Genomic DNA, 482 nt, shown 5'->3' with positions numbered 1-482 from the left:
TGGAAACTGAACAACTCACTACTCAAAGATCTTAGGGTCAGGGAAGAAATTAAAGACATTCTGGAATATAATGAAAATAAGAATATAACATACCCAAACTCATGGGGCACAATGAAAGCAGTATTAAGAGGAAAGTTCATAGTGCTGTGTCTTCATAAAAACTTATAGAATTATAGAAAAAATTTAAAATTGTACCTGAAAGCAATAGAAAGAAGAAAGAATGAGAAAAAGAAAGGAAGAGAGAAAGAAAAGAACAAAGGAAGGAAGAAAGGAAGAAAGAAAGAAAAAAAGAAAGAAAGAAAGAAAGAAAGAAAGAAAGAAAGAAAGAGAGAAAGAAAGAAAGAAGAAAAAGAAGGAAGGAAGAAAGGAAGGAAGGAAGAAAGGAAGGAAAGAAGGAAGGAAGGAAAGAAGGAAGGAGGGAAGAAGGGGAAGGGAAAGAAGAAGAAGAAGAAGAAGAAGAAGAAGAAGAAGAAGAAGAAGAA

Source organism: Grammomys surdaster, unplaced genomic scaffold, assembly GCF_004785775.1.
Source record: "Grammomys surdaster isolate TR1022 unplaced genomic scaffold, NIH_TR_1.0 264, whole genome shotgun sequence".
Lineage (NCBI taxonomy): Eukaryota > Metazoa > Chordata > Mammalia > Rodentia > Muridae > Grammomys > Grammomys surdaster.
The sequence above is the reverse complement of the archived record's forward strand: the minus strand, read 5'-3'. Positions refer to the sequence as shown.